The following is a 14,001-nucleotide window of genomic DNA, read 5'->3' as shown; positions in this document are numbered from 1 at the left end:
CAGTAAAAGCAGTGATATTTCAATAAAAAGTATATTAAAAAAGAAATAACACACTATTCCCTTTCTTTAACACAAAAAACTTCACCAACTTCATGTGCAATTTCTTTAAATTGTTCAATAAAATACAGATTGAAGTGTATAAAACTTAACTGAGTTAAACATTTGGAACAGTTTAACACTGCTGCTGCATTTTTAGCTTCTTGTTAAAAACCTAAGCCTCTCACTGAGCTCGTTCATCATCAGCAGGACTGAACGATGATTGGCTGCTGCCGCAACAGCCTGGTACCACCATCTTCTATACAACAAGATCACCTCTCTGGTGAAAGTTTGTTTCTATTTTTTTCCTCAAGGATTTTTTTTTATCTGATTAAAAAACCCAGTTTTATTTTAAATGAACTCATTGGTGGGCAAACTGAATTGTAAAGCCCCATCATAGAACTTATATTTTAAAGGCTCACCACCACATGATCGATACATTTGTCGTGTTATATTTTTCAAATGTTTTTCTCATGAATTTTTAAAATAAACTCATTGGCAACCCTGTGAGTTTATAAAAAAAACATATTAGAAATGACAAGAAAGATGATTCAGTTACACAAAACGTGCATAGATTTTAATATACATTATAACACAATATTTAACATTTAGCACTGATTTTTATATTTAAAATCCTATACCCTAATGCCAACTTGTAATTTAAAAAAATATACACATTTTCAACAGTTTTCCAGGCTTTCTGAAGGTTTTCAAAGTTAGTTTTTGGATATTTGCTGCTTTTTTTTTTCAATGAACTTGACTGTTTTAGAATTTTTTTTGTTTGTACAGCCTCAAAATACTAACACATGAATAATCCAAAACATACAAATAAAATCTGCAAAACTAGCTTTATGAACAGTAATTCATCCAGAAACATTGGATTAAATGGAATTATGAATCTATATTATTTGTTTTACTGGATACTTCTGTTGTCCTAAATCTTTAGAATAATCACTTTTAAAAAATAACATTATTGTTTTACTTCATTAGTGGGGAAAAATAACCTGTTTGACAAGCAGGATATTAAAAACAATAATACGAGCTTTATGAACTGAATGTGCTGTTGAAAGTGCAGGAGGCCAGCGTGTAATAGCTTTCCCCAATCCTGCTCCTCCTGCAGCTCCAGCAGTGTGTATCAAGACTGCAGTTCTCCCAGTCGTCCACTGTGTGGCGCAGCATGGTCATTAAACAGGAGGCTAGAGTTTGTGACCTGGAAAACAAATTAAAGTTTTAGAAAGGTCAAAAGTCAAGCGGTAAAAATCAGATAATGCCTTTCCTATTTAAACACATATTTACCATATCTAATATTGAAATCTCAGCTCGGCTTGATCTTAGTTTTGATCTAATTTTCTATAATGTGCAGGTGGTGCTGCTTTTGAGGGACTGTATGGTCTCTATAGAATGACTTATTCAGATTCGTGTTGTAGAGATATAGTGAAGTCCTGAATGAATGTGTGTGAGTTGTTAAATGAGGGTACAGATTGTGTTGTAAAGCACTTTTAAGTGTCCTAGTTGGATAGAAAGGTGCTACAGTCTCAAAAAGAAGTGAACATGACATTACCTGCACAATGCTTCACAAATGAGTTTGTGTGCTTCGGATCATAACCAGTTCCTTTCTTTCTCCACACTTTGGCCTTTCCATCACTTTGGTAGAGATTAACTGGTCTCATTAGTCCATAAACCAAAATTACACCAGCCTAATGAGACTAAAGGCTGGTTTATACTTCTAGTTGCACATCTTGTTCCCCCTGCTGAGTGACAAAATTTGCACAACGTCCGTCTACCCCCAGTCAGAACTCTGGGATGCGGACCTGCGGCTCGGAGCATGTGATTGGTTAGAACTTCATAGGTGTGTTTGTTCATGAAGAACACTGAAGCGCTGAGGAGCAGGACTCAGATCAGTTCTGCCTTCTCTGTGTTTTTTTTTTTTTGTTTGTTTAAAATAATTTATTTTTGTCTGAAGCATGTTGTTAAAAGAGCTAGAAGAGCAGCTGGTTTGATCCTATTGAATGATTTTCATGTCTTTTGTTTTACCGTTAGCATAAAAAGAAGGCTTTTTTCCTTTGCGGTCTCTTCACCCAAAAAAAAAACACTGATCATTGAGTGATAAAAAACACAATATCCAGCCATCATTATTGTTGTTTATGTACAGGTGCTGGTCATAAAATTAGAATATCATGAAAAAGTAGATTTATTTCAGTAATTCCATTTAAAAAGTGAAACTTGTATATTATATTCATACATTACATACAAACTCATATATTTCAAATGTTTATTTCGTTTAATTTTGATGATTACAAATGACAACAAATGAAAATCTCAAATTCAGCATATCAGAAAATTAGAATCTTGTGAAAAGGTTCAAAATGGATGGCACCTGGTACCACACTCTGATCAGCTAATTAACTCAAACCACCTGCAAAGGCCTTTAAATGGTCTTTCAGTCTAGTTCTATAGGCTACACAATCATGGGTTAGACTGCTGACTTGACAGTTGTCCAAAAGACGACCATCGACACCTTGCACAAGGAGGGCAAGACACAAAAGGTCATCGCTAAAGAGGCTGGCTGTTCACAGAGCTCTGTGTCCAAGCACATTAATAGAGAGGCGAAGGGAAGGAAAAGATGTGGTTGAAAAAAATGTAAAAGCAAGAGAGATAACCGCACCCTGGAGAGGATTGTGAAACAAAACCCATTCAAAAATGTGGGGGAGATTCACAAAGAGTGGACTGCAGCTGGAGTGAGTGCTTCAAGAACCACCACACACAGACGTATGAAAGACATGGGTTTCTGCTGTCACATTCCTTGTGTCAAGCCACTCTTGAACCACAGACAGCGTCAGAAGCGTCTTGCCTGGGCTACAGAGAAACAGGACTGGACTGCTGGTGAGTGGTCCAAAGTCATGTTCTCTGATGAAAGTAAATTTTGCATTTCCTTTGGAAATCAAGGTCCCAGAGTCTGGAGGAAAAGACGAGAGGCACTTCATCATTGTTGCTTGAAGTCCAGTGTAAAGTTTCCACAGTCAGTGATGGTTTGGGGTGCCATGTCATCTGCTGGTGTTGGTCCATTGTGTTTTCTGAGGTCCAGGGTCAACGCAGCCACATACCAGGAAGTTTTAGAGCACTTCATGCTTCCTGCTGCTGACCAACTTTTTGGAGATGCAGATTTCATTTTCCAACAGGACTTGGCACCTGCACACAGTGCCAAAGCTACCAGTACCTGGTTGAAGGACCATGGTATCCCTGTTCTTAATTGGCCAGCAAACTCTCCTGACCTTAACCCCATAGAAAATCTATGGGGTATTGTGAAGAAGAAGATGCAATACACCAGACCCAACAATGCAGAAGAGCTAAAAGCCACTATTAGAGCAACCTGGGCTATCATAACACCTGAGCAGTGCCACAGACTGATCGACTCCATGCCACGCCGCATTGCTGCAGTAATACAGGCCAAAGGAGCCCCAACTAAATACTGAGTGCTGTACATGCTCATACTTTTCATGTTCATACTTTTCAGTTGGCCAGCATTTCTATAAATCCTTTGTTTTTATTGGTCTTCAGTAATATTCTAATTTTCTGATATGCTGAATTTGAGATTTTCATTTGTTGTCATTTGTAATCATCAAAATTAAACGAAATAAACATTTGAAATACATGAGTTTGTATGTAATGTATGAATATAATATACAAGTTTCACTTTTTAAATGGAATTACTGACATAAATCTACTTTTTCATGATATTCTAATTTTATGACCAGCACCTGTATGAGCTGTGGGAGGGCAGAAGGAGTAATTATGATAATTTATGGCCAGCCACGTTGTCAGCCCATTTATACCCAGTGAGGAAAAAGATGTCCTAAATGACCCAATCACCAACCCGCTGTCTCACATTGTATTGAAGTATAACCCAAGCTTAACTCCACTAACTGGTGGATTAGTCCATAAGATTATCTTCCAGAACTTTTGCGGCTTATCTCTGTACTTCTTTGAAAATTTCAATCTGGCCTTCTGCTTCTTATTACTGATGATTGGGGCGGCTGTGGCGGAGTGGTTAGGGGAGTCGTCCAGGAACTGGAAGGGTCCGGTGGCGCCGGTGCATTGCAGCCCCACCTCTGTCAGTGTGCCCCAGGGCAGCTGTGGCTACAATGTAGCTTAACAACATCAGTGTGTGAATGGGTGAATGTCTGTAAGTGTAAAGCACTTTGGGGTCTGGAGGGACTTGATAAAGCGCTCTATAAGTTCAGTCCATTTACCATTTACCATGAGTGGTTTACATGTTTGGATAAAGACTCTATATTTCTGCTCTCTGAGTCTTTTTCAAACATTAAATTGTGACACCTTCATCCCTGAACTGTGGAGGTTGTTGGTAATGTCACTTACTGATGTTTTGGGTTTTTCTTCTTCACAGCTCTCACACTGTTTCTGTCATCAACTACTATTGTTTTCCTTGGCTGACCTGTTAAATCTCTCTTGCTCAGTACACCAGTAGTTTCTTTCTTATTCAGGACATTCCAAATCATTGAACTTGCTATGCCCAATGTTTGTCCAATGACTCTGATTGGTTTTTCTTATTTTCTCGGCTTTTCTCCCATAGTCAGCTCTCTGGTCCTCATGTTGGTTTTTCCTCTTTAACAAGATATACCTACTACTGTATATAGTAGGGGTGGGATTCTTTTACTCTCTCACGATTCAATTCTGATTCAGATTTTTTGGGCCACAATTCGATTCAAAATCGTTTTTTCATTCAAAACTGATAATGTGAGCGAATTTGTTGTGTTCCCAAAGTGCTTCATCTTCATTTTGCAATCCTTGCACACCTTGCTCATGTCAAACTCAGACTCATTCAGTAAAACACAAAATGAGCCCAAATCTTAACATTTAATGAAGACAGGGTCAGTTGAATCTCTCCTCCAGTTTTGTAGTTTCCTCTTTGTTTTGGTGCTTTCTGCACATTCACATGTTCCAGAAGTAACTGCGTGATGAAGTCAGGACGTCTCATATAGTTACAAAATGGAGGCTGACAGCCTTTAGATTTACTTTTTTTAAATTTATTTATAAAAATCGATTTTGGGACATTTTAAATTGATTCTGAATCTTTGTAAATGAGAATCGTGATTCTGATGAAAAACAATTTTTGGTGCACCCCTACTAATATAGGTTTAAACTCGGGCAAAAATAGCCTAGTGATGCAGAGCTATTTAATGTTTGAACAATCAACCTTAAAGGCAACGCCTGGTCAATAAGAAACACCTGTCAGTTACATGTTTCAGTAGTTTTGCTCACTTGAAAAATGGGTGGGTTCAAACAAAGGGTGGTATGTTCTGAGTTTTACACATCCACATGTAATAATACCAGGAAATAAAAGTTGTCATTCCTAACTCTTGTCTCATTCTCATCTATTGATCTTGAACCCAAATGTCTTCAGTGTACTACAAAAACAAAGAAATTTGACTTGTTGTTCCACTATTTTTGGAGGGTACTGTATATAAGTATAGTCCATTTACATTGATTTGGTCTATGAAGTAATTTGGACGTTATGGAATGGAGTCAACACTAAAGAGAGCTCTTAATTGTGGAAGGAAAAGTCTCAGATCTTTCTGTCCCAATCTAAACAGCAGCATTGACTGAAATTGTTGGTACAATTTCAAGGTATTTTAACAACACCTTGAGGGTTTCCGTGTTTACCAAGGTTTTGTTAAACACATGCGTAAACTTTGAAATGTACTACCGACAGCACCATTCTGCATTCATTTACAATAATAATGTGGGTAATCAAACTTTGAAGGTGAGAGTTTGTCGCTGCACATAAAAGAGAATTAATCCACCGATTCACCTTAATCTGAACTTTTTTTTTCTTACATCTTGAGGGTGTGTGCTGCTCTGGCCTCAGTACAGTTTCATACTGTCACTCCTCTTGCCTTCAGGGTTAATGCCAGAAGACAGCATGTCAAAATCATTGTTTTTTTTTTAAATCTCTGTTAGGGAACACCTATAGCTCACATTCCATAAAGTTCTTTTTTCCATGTGTAGAGATGATTTTGGATTGTGTAAGAGAAGAAAATCCTTGGTGCAGGGCATGTTTGCATCCATTTGCATATTTGAGTTTTTTAGTGCAAGCGTTATCGTCTTGGTTTAAACGCACGCCATGTTTCAGTGAAAAATCCACTCGTCTTTGTACATTTCAGCTCCCCTCAATTCCGAACAGGTGCAAGTGATTGAAGAAATTGAACAGTCTTTTAGTGTTTCAGCTCTTGTTATCAAAGATGTTTGGTTGGTACAGCATGCCCTTAAACAGCCAGCCCAGTCATGGGACAATAACAGTGATGGATAACTTATTAGCATCTAAGCAAGGTTTATTGTCACTTATGAAGTGCTTGTGTAAAGGTGTTGCAGGCACACATTTCAAAGTTCAAATTGCTGTGAAACTGCCTCTGCAGTACCTGTGCAACACTTAAGCTGCTAAATATAATCCCCAACAGGCGATACTCCTATCCAAGTATTTAGACATTTTAGCAGCAGGCTGGCAGGAAACACTTCCGGCAATGACTAAAAGTGTGCCATGTTTCCAAAGCTCCTCTCAGGAACAGAAACAACAGCTGGTCTATTATCTGACAAGTTAGGAAAATATCTCTGTCATTAAAACTCTATGATAGCAACACTGACTGCACAGATTTTACACAGGATCCAATTGTAAACAAACATATAAATCTATTATTTAGAAGATATAGCTATACTTAGCACAAAAAAATTAAGGAAATCTGTGTCCGTCCGTCCGTTTTCAGCCGCTTATCCGGGGTCGGGTTGCGCAGCCACTTGGGCCAGTTCCTCTGGGGGAATCCCAAGGTGTTCCCACGCCAGCCAAGAAACATAGTCCCTCCAGAGTGTCCTGGGTCTTCCTCTGGGCCTCCTCCCAGTGGGACATGCCTAGAACACCTCACCAGGGAGTCGTCCAGGAGGCATCCTGACCAGATGCCCGAGCCACATCAACTGGCTCCTCTCGACGTGGAGGAGGAGCAGCGGCTCTACTCTGAGTCCCTCCCGGATGACTGAGCTTCTCACCCTATTTCTAAGGGAGAGCTCAGACACCCTGCGAAGGAAACTCGTTTCAGCCGCTTGTATCCGCGATCTTGTTCTTTCGGTCACTACCCAAAGTTTTGTGACCATAGATGAGGGAAGGAATGTAGACCGACTGGTAAATCGAGAGCTTCGCCTTCTGGCTCAGCTCCCGCTTCACCACGACAGACCAGAACAGCACCCGCATCACTGCAGATGCAGCACCAATCCATCTGTCGATTTCCCGCTCCATTCTTTCCTCATTCGTGAACAAGACCCTGAGATACTTAAACTCCTCCACTTGGGGCAGGACCTTCTCCTCGACTCGAAAGTGACACACTATCATTTTCCGGCTCAAGACCGTTGTCCTGGAAAAATAATTATACCTCTCTGCTGATTGTTAAGTTCGAACTGTCTTGACATTTTAATTTTGAATCTTTTTGATAATTACTTCAATTTGTCATTATCTGTCCTCATGATCCTGAGACGCCACTGCCGTCTGTGATGTCCTTCTTCATGTAACTGTAAGACTTGTCGCTTCCTCATTGGTTATTCACTGCTCCGCCTGTTTGTGTAAGTTACTTCCTGAAACCTTGCTGGCTGTTGCGGTGTGATCAGATCCTCTGCTCAGATCTGTTCACGCTGTGACCATTTTTGCTATTGCAAAATCTGAGTAAATCAACGATGACCATTCCAAGAAGTGCATCTTTTTTTATTCATGTGTTTCTGTCTTTTTAACAAATATTTCCGCAACAACCATGGTCTCGGATTTGGGGCCACTGATCTTCATCCCGGCTGCTTCACACTCGGCATCGAACCGCTCCAGTGAGAGCTGGAGATCACGATCTGATGAAGCCAATAGGACCACATCATCTGCAAAAAGCAGATGGGATCCTAAGGTCACAAAAAGGATCCTCAAAACCTTGGCTGCACCTAGAAATTTTGTCCATAAAAGTTATGAACTGAATCGGTGACAAAGTTTAACCTCAGTGGAGTCCAACTCTCACTGGAAATGAGTCCGACTTACTACCAGCAATGCGGACCAAGCTCTGGCACTGGTCTTACAGGGACCTAACAGCCTGTGTCAATAGGCCTGGTACCCCATACTCCCAGAGTACCCCTAACAGGAGTCCCTGAGGGACACAGTTGAACGCCTTCTCCAAGTCCACAAAACACACGTAGACTGGTTGGGCAAACTCCCACGCACACTCCAGGACCCTGCTGAGGGTGTAGAGCTGGTTCGCTGTTCCCCAACCAGGACGAAAACCACACTGCTCTTCCTGAATCCAAGACTCGACTATCCAACGGACCCTCCTCTCCAGAACCCCTGAATAGACCTTACCAGGGAGGCTCATAAGTGTGATCCCCCTATAATTGGAACACACTTCGCGGTCCCTGTCTTTGAAAAACAGCTTAACCCCTAAAGTCCCACATACTTCTCAGGTCAAGAGTCAATGACCTCTTTTGCTTACCTTAAAATGTCATCATGTTTTATGATTTTACTGTTTATCCTCTGTTTTCTCTCAGATAAAGTGTTTCACAACCAGGACAATATTTGTTTAGGAGTAATCTTTCTTGTCACCAGGTAGTGGTCAGCTGACAGCTCCGCCCCTTTCTTCACCCGAGTGTCCAAAACATGCGACCGCAGATCAGATGAAACGACAACAAAGTCTATCATCAAACTGTGGTCTAGGGTGTCCTGGTGCCAAGAGCACATATGGACACCTTATGTTTGAACATGGTGTTCGTTATGGACAATCCATGACGAGCACAGAAGTCCAATAACAAAACACTGCTTGGGTTCAGATTGGGGGGGGGGGGGTGCATTCCTCCCAACCACGCCTCTCCAGGTCTCACTGTCATTGCCCACGTGAGCGTTGAAGTCCCCCAGCAGAACAAGGGAGTCCCCATTAGGAGAGCTCTCCAGCACCCCCTCCAACAACTCCAGAAAGGGTGGGTAATCTGAGCTGCTTTTAGGCGCATAGGCACAAACAACAGTCAGGACCCGTCCCCCCACCTGTAGGTGGAGGGAGTCTACCCTCTCGTTCACTGGGGTGAACTCCAACGTACAGGCACCGAGATGGAGGCAATAAGTACGCCCACTCCTGCTCTGCGCCTCTCAGCATGGGCAACTCCATGGTAGAAGAGTTTCCAACCCCTCTCAAGGAGACTGGTTCCAGAGTAAGAGCGGTGCGTCGAGGTGAGTTCGACTATATCTAGTCGGAACCTCTCAACCTCACACACCAGCTCAGGCTCCTTCCCTAGAGGTAATATTCCACATCCCTAGAGCCAACTTCTGTAACCTAGGATCGGACCGCCGAGGTCCCCGCCTTCGACCACTGCCAACACACATTGCACCCGACCCATTTGGCCCCTCCCACAGGTGGTGAGCCCGTGGAAATGGGGACCCACCGCTCCTCTTCGGGCTGTGCCCGACCGGGCTCCATGGACAAAAGCCCGGCAACCAGGCACTCGCCAACGTGCCCCACCTCCAGGCCTGGCTCCAGAGTGACCTGCATCTGGGCAAGGGAACACTGAATCCGTCCATCGTATTCATCGTAGGGGTCTTTGGGCTTCACTTTGTCTGATCCCTTACCTAGGACTTGTGTGCCTTGGGTGACCCTACTGGGGGCATGAAGCCCCTGACAACATAGCTCCTAGGATCATTAGGACACAAACCTCTCCACCACGATTAGGTGGCAGCCCAAGGAGAGGAAATCTGTGTTTGGAATATTATTTCTTTGTGTAACAATGCTTCTTGGCAATGAATCTCATACCGGGAACCTGAACCAGCATTTTCATAACAACTGAAGGTGACATGGTTACTTTATTTTGGCACAGAATTGAACTATGTGCCTGAGAAACACATAACATTGGCCCTTTAAAATGCTAAAAAAATTCAACTTGTTCAACTCAGTGGTCAAAGCCAGGGAAGGTCAGGAGCTGAACTGTGTAGCATCAAATTGTTCTTAATATCCCCACCCCCCACCCCCAACATATTTTTTTGTCACTAAGAATGTTTTTTGTTCTCACCCTCAGCTAATTTCTTTATGACCTCAGAGCAGAGGAAAAAAAGACCTTTCACAATTCTTCTGTCATTTGTGTTTAGTGAATCACACACTCCAGAATGCCCTAAGCGCGCGCACGTGCACGTGCATGTGCACACTTCATTTATGGACATATTCACACAAAACAGATGCATTTATCCTCCTCCCACTTACTCTGTACCATTCTTGATGTCGTCTCTCCTTCCTGCTTCCTCTCTCTCTCTCACTCTGATTAATTCTCATTGTCCCTTCAAGGTTACAACACACACACTTGCACACACATGCCTCCACACACACACACATGCTTATTAGTCTCTATGACAACCCCTGCACCCACACCCATCTCCTCAGTGCCAACAAAGCCGATATCTTTGAAAGGTTTGAAGCTTGTGTGTAGGTGCAGGATGTTAGAGTGACAGGATTAAAAAAAACCCTCATCCGACATGAATTAATAAATCACTCTGTTCTCCACATGTCAGTATGTAACAGATTTCTTCTAAAGGAACAGGATAGGGCCTTACAAACACCAGCAGCCGACCTCAGGTCATAGGACTGTGTGTTGGAAGATGAGAGGACATGCCAGTGGACATTCAAGGTTTGACTGATGAGGTAATCTGGGCTCCACTGAAAGTAATTACTATGGTGGATCGGGCCCCAGGGTCCTTACAGGTTGGTGGGGCAAAACGTGCAGCTGGCCTGTTGAAGATGAGCATCATGTTTGCCCTTCGTTCCACAATCGTCCTCTAATCTGATTTGTTTACAGAAGGAGGAGGAGGAGCTCACTGCTGTCAGACAAACATTACATCTACCAACACTGAAGTTCTGAGTGTATTCTTAGAGAGAGAAACATATCTTTTAGATAACAAGCTATTGTTTGTGTTAAAATGATTCAGACAGCAGACATCACAGAGCTAAAGGTTGAATTTCACTGGGCTTCACTGATTTGACCCAATGTTAGCAGAAAATATGGAGATTTTCTCTTGCAGTCTCACTGAATTTGTGACTAAGTGACATGCAAGTCGTGCAGCCACATTTTGCGTATTCATTTTTTTGTGATCACAACTTACAAAACTGTTATTAGTCCATGCACAACATTTTGTTGCCTACCTTTTCCCCATCTTACCCACCTCAGCCTGCTTTGCCCCCATCTTTGACAGCTGCCCTCATATTTATGATTTGGTTTGCTGGAATACACTTGAGAAATTAAAATTGGGCAGATTTGGATATTATTTGACAATAGTTGTCCAGTCAAGCTTAGAAGGAAGAAGAAGAACTCGGTGATAGTCTATCTGAAAGTCTATAAAAGAAATTATAAAATCGAAACTGACCCGTCTTTATTCGTTTTTTCCTTTTTTGTTTAGTGCACAAAATCGGAAATCGGATAACTGTTTCTAATCTGTTTTTTTTGGTTCAATAAACAAAAAATGATAAAACAAGTTTTTTTTGTTTCAAATGAAAAAAACGAACTGCCTGAATGTACACGGACCCTAAACAGCTGTCCGTTGAACATTCCTTAACTGTGCAATCAGTATCACAGCACAGAAGAGCAAAGCAACCACTAAGAAAACCTGATTTCTGTTTTGACAGAATAAAAGACACAGTTACACTCAAAATCAGTGTGTCTGCTGTTACATGTGTAACACATTCCCTTGGGCCAATAATTGTGCTGGATGGGCGTGTCACTGCCGAGGACTACTGAACCATTCTTGGGGACCATGTGCATCCAATGGTTCAAACCTTGTATCCTGAAGGTGGTGCCGCGTATCAGGATGACAACGCACTAATACACACAGCAAGACTGGTGAAAGATTTGTTTAATGAATATGAAAGTGAAGTTGAACATCTCCCATGGCCTGCACAGTCACCAAATCTAAATATTATTGAGCCACTTTGGGGTGTTTTGGAGGAGAGAGTCAGGAAACGTTTTCCTCCACCAGCATCACGTAGTGACCTGGCCACTATCCTGCGAGAAGAATGGCTTAAAATCCCTCTGACCACTGTGCAGGACTCGTATGTCATTCCCAAGATGAATTGATGCTGTATTGGCTGGAAAAGGAGGCCCTACACCATACTAATGAACTATTGTGGTCTAAAACCAGGTGTTTCACTTTCATTGTCCAACCCTTGTATATACAGTATACAGTATACTGTATATTTATACAGCCGGTAAAATAAGTATTGAACACGTCAACATTTTTCTCAGTAAATATATTACTAGAGGTGCTAATGACATGAAATTTTCACCAGATGCAAGTGATCCATACATACAAAGAAATCAAACCATAAATGTYCAGAAATGAAGTTATTTGTAATAATGTGGAATGGCACAGGGAAAAAGTATTGAACAHRCTTACTGAAATKTATCTAATACTTTGTACAAAAGCCTTTGTTGTCAATGACAGCTTCAAGACGCCTCCTGTATGGAGAAACTAGTGGCATGCATTGCTCAGGTGTGATTTTGACCCATTCTTCCACACAAACAGTCTTCAAATCTTGAAGGTTTCGTGGACCTCTTCTATGAACTCTGATCTTTGGTTCTTACCATAGATTTTCTGTTGGATTCAGGTCAGGTGATTGGCTGGGCCAKTCCAGCAGCTTTAGTTTCTTTCTCTGAAACCAACTGAGAGTTTCCTTGACTTTATACAGTGTATTTCTTCTGCAGAGAAAACGTACTGTATACTGATGATGTGTCCTAGAGAGGGATGGATGGATAGTTAGATAAATCATTTGTATTTTGTGATCTTAGATAAATGAAGTATTACTTAAGAAAAAACAAACAAACAAACAAACAAACAAACAAACAAACAAACAAACAAACAAACAAACAAACAAACAAACAAACAAACAAACAAAACTGCCAAACTGTGTTGTTTTAAAACAGGCAAGACAAAAAAGTAATTATTCTTGAATGAATCCTGCCTGCAGAGGAAATCACAGCCTTCATCACAGTGGAAGCACCTGATTAAAGCTGCTCTGAAAAACCCTGTCATTTGCTGCTCTACAAGGTAAAACTGAGTCGATTGTAATAGTTACAATTTGATTCAAGTGGAAACTGTTTTACTTTGAAATACATTCATAAAATCTGTTTTCTGTTATCATGTGTGCAATAAATTGTATTTGAGCTTCATGTTGACCAGCAAATGCTAGAAACCACCTCCTCATTTATCTCCTAATAGTTTAATCCAGTAAAATTGTTGTCAAAATTTCATTTGTGAATTATGTGGCCAAAAATTCCTCCTGAGTTGAAGTCACTGCCTGCTGTTTTATGAAACAAAACTTTTACAGTAATGTTTCTTATTTTCTTACAGCCAAACTCAAAAAAATGTGTTTTTTCTCTGAATAACTTTTTCATTCTCAAAGACTAGTTTATTTGTCAGAATGAAAATATGAATGTATCCAGATTGCAGTCTAGTGGTTCAGTACTGAGACATCCCCTCACATCTATAAAATACAGCCTATTTCTCTGGGAGATATGTTAAGGGGAGTGTGTTGTCCATAAATTTGCAACAAATGCTGCTGCGGTTCATCATCTTTCTTTCTGTCAGCACTACTAATCTGTTACAATTTATGCTGATGGCTTACAGCCACAGACAGGTGCGAACACGCAGCAAATGCCTAAACGTGGTACAAAAACAAATGCAACAGAAAAAATCTGCAAAAGAAAAATGGAGCCATCAACAAAACCAGACAGCTGCAAAATCACACAACCAACAAAACAAATGCAAGTAACAAACACTGCAAATTCATGCCACAAAATGGAAATGCACCGGGTCATAGGGGGACTTGACCACTAAACCAGAACCAAACCCCCCAGTAAAGACATCAGGATGCAAAAGAAAGCTGGAGGTAAAAAAGAAAAGGTAAGTTT

The sequence above is a fragment of the Austrofundulus limnaeus genome, unplaced genomic scaffold, assembly GCF_001266775.1.
Source record: "Austrofundulus limnaeus strain Quisiro unplaced genomic scaffold, Austrofundulus_limnaeus-1.0 Scaffold258, whole genome shotgun sequence".
NCBI classification, from domain to species: domain Eukaryota; kingdom Metazoa; phylum Chordata; class Actinopteri; order Cyprinodontiformes; family Rivulidae; genus Austrofundulus; species Austrofundulus limnaeus.
Note: the sequence above shows the minus strand (reverse complement) of the source record.